This window comes from Lissotriton vulgaris, unplaced genomic scaffold, assembly GCF_964263255.1.
Source record: "Lissotriton vulgaris unplaced genomic scaffold, aLisVul1.2 SCAFFOLD_1028, whole genome shotgun sequence".
Taxonomy (NCBI): Eukaryota; Metazoa; Chordata; class Amphibia; order Caudata; family Salamandridae; genus Lissotriton; species Lissotriton vulgaris.
Window position 1 is genome coordinate 382817 of NW_028245109.1, and position 2568 is coordinate 385384.

The following is a 2568-nucleotide window of genomic DNA, read 5'->3' on the forward strand; positions in this document are numbered from 1 at the left end:
CCAAGAGGTTTCCTATGCTGAAGAAGAAGGTGCGCCGGGAGATGCTGTGACTGTACTGGTTATCATGTTAAGTGTGGGGTTTAAGTTTGTTTGTATCCTCACATGTTCCTGGGATGTAATGAGCCATTTGGCCACTGCAATACTTTATTGCAGCAGCAACTCCCTGGGCCGGGGAGTATAAATAAACGGCAAGGTCAAAGAAAGGATAACATCTTATTAGTCATGAATAGGACATCAGTAAACGGATTATGTAGTAACATATCTTTCACTCTGCGCAATTCCAAGCGCAATACGCTAATCCAAACCAGTTTATTTAAAAAAAAATTCGGGTACTGGTAGACATGGATGTAAAAACAAAGCAGCGGACACAAAAATTTCAATGTATAAAGATAATAATTCGGTCCAGGTGCATAAACTAATCTACTATTTAACTGCATATTCTTTTTTTTATAATGAAGCAGATTTTATTTAATCTGCAACTTCTCTTCTTGTCTTTAACACTTAGGTCATGGCCTGTGCACGAATGGTATGCTCCGGGTGTAATGAGTGCAGTTATTTAGTGGCCCGCCACCAGGCAAGGGCATAGAGAGCGTCAGCAGCAGCTTCGGCACGTGCTCTATACTCCAGCTGCTCGTAGTTGCTCCTGGGAACACCAGTAAGTCCATGCAGCAATCCAAAGCAGGCACCAGCAATCACCCCAGTGGAATCACTGTCCCCTCCGTGAAACATGGAACGGCTGCAGAGCTCCTCCCATGAATCCCCAGCTCCAAGAAGAGCGTCATAAGCAATCATGGGTGCATCGTGGCCGCTGCGGCCGGCCCACCCATCCAAGCTGAAGGTCTTGTAAACACTATCTCGCTCCAATGGGCCATATGCAGCTGGAAACTTGGCAGGACCTACACCATCGGAAAGACAACGCTCTGAGAGGTACCAGGCCCATTTTTCTGGGAAATATGTCCACAAAGATAGGTTGGCATCTACGTCGACTCCAACAGCCTGAATGTAGTCCTGTGCCAGTGGAAGGGCTGCCATGAGCCCAGCACCCCACTGCACCATGGGCTTCTTCTGGACAGCAAAGGCAGTGAAGAGGGCAGATGCCAGAGCACCAAGGTAACCAGTGGGGTGATGATGGGTCATGCGCCCACTCTCCACGCTGACTTGAATTAGGTCGGGTAGCTCAGAGGGTCGGGGGTACCTGAGGCCAATACACATTGCTCTCATTGCAGCTCCACAGCCTGTGGCTGTTGAATTGAAAGGGATACGATGGCCTTCGACTTCTCCGGGCCTCAACTGGGATGTACCCAGAATGCTGGTGGGCCCGGGTTTCCGCCCCTCCATGTCCTTCATTGCCTCCACATATCTGTTAGCCATGTTCTGCCATATGGCATCCAGTTGCCCACCTTCTGCCAGGGCCTCGGCCGTAGCCAGGTGAAGTACTGTATCATCACTAACGGGCCAGTCAGGCAGCTGGACCTGTATGCTCTTCAGGCCCCCAAGCTCTGCCAGTTCCTGGTGTATTTGTGGGCCAGAGGTGCAATACTCCCATCGCTGGTTCCGGTAACCCAAGGCATCTCCTGCTGCGCTCAGAAGCATGGCAGCCCGGTATGCATCGCGTGTGATCTCCATGCTGTAATACTGCAGCTCTTCGATATTCTGTCGTGCTGGATCCGGGCGTTTTACATGGCGGGTCAGGATTGATTATTCCTGTCTGCGCATGCGCAGTCACGACCGAAAAACAGACTGACCGGGGAGGGGTTGCTTAGCCAGCAGAAAGTGAAACGTTCGTGGCAAAGGAATCAAAGGTCAAAAAAAGTATACGAACTCAACGGAAACAAAATTGGGCAGCAGGAGAGGAGCAGCGTAAAACGGGGGTTGTTGTGGGGAGGGACATAACGATGCATACACGGGTGCGATGCAGATTAACTGCATATTCAAAACGAGCGGTTTCAACGATCGCCACTACCCCAAACCTATGCTGACAGTTGTGGATTGGATGGCATGAGATTAACAAACAGGCGGTCCAGACATCCCCCACTTCTAATAGGTTGACTCGGTGATGGGTGGGTCTTGCTATCAACGAATCCTATCACTTTGTATGTCTACGGTATACAAGCTTGGGTGAGCGAGAAGCTGTGATCTGAGTACAAAAGGTGCAGACATTTGATTGGATGGAGCAAAGTTGTTGAGACGGAAATGAAAGAAAGACAACGTATCTGTAATGTATCATTCTTCGAAGCGTTGGTATTGAAGACCACTGTAAAAAACTAAAATTCCGGAAAAAGAAACGAATTACAATATCAAATATCAAAGTAATGCTATATTTCTTAATAAATCTGTCACTTCATTGTGTTCTTACATTATATATAATTCACTAGAAGAGTTAGTTTTAGAATTCAACAATTAATATTTTGAGCCATTTGTTTTGCAAAAATAGAATAACTATGTTAGGACTCATAAAAACAATAATTGCAAGCTGTATTTTATAGTATACCGATTACGTTTTTATTTGCGTCTTCACTAAAATTCACATTTTAAAATGGCCACTCAGAATACGTTAATCGTAGTTGT

The 2568-nt window shown here is 46.7% G+C and overlaps 1 pseudogene across 1 annotated transcript; it reads right to left on the reverse strand.

Moving 5' to 3' along the window:
* Positions 1–286: 286 nt before the first annotated feature.
* LOC147666537 (ADP-ribosylhydrolase ARH1 pseudogene) lies at positions 287–1706 on the reverse strand (annotated as a pseudogene). The gene has a single exon (XR_015304756.1). The product of XR_015304756.1 is annotated as an ADP-ribosylhydrolase ARH1 pseudogene (transcript).
* Positions 1707–2568: the final 862 nt, after the last annotated feature.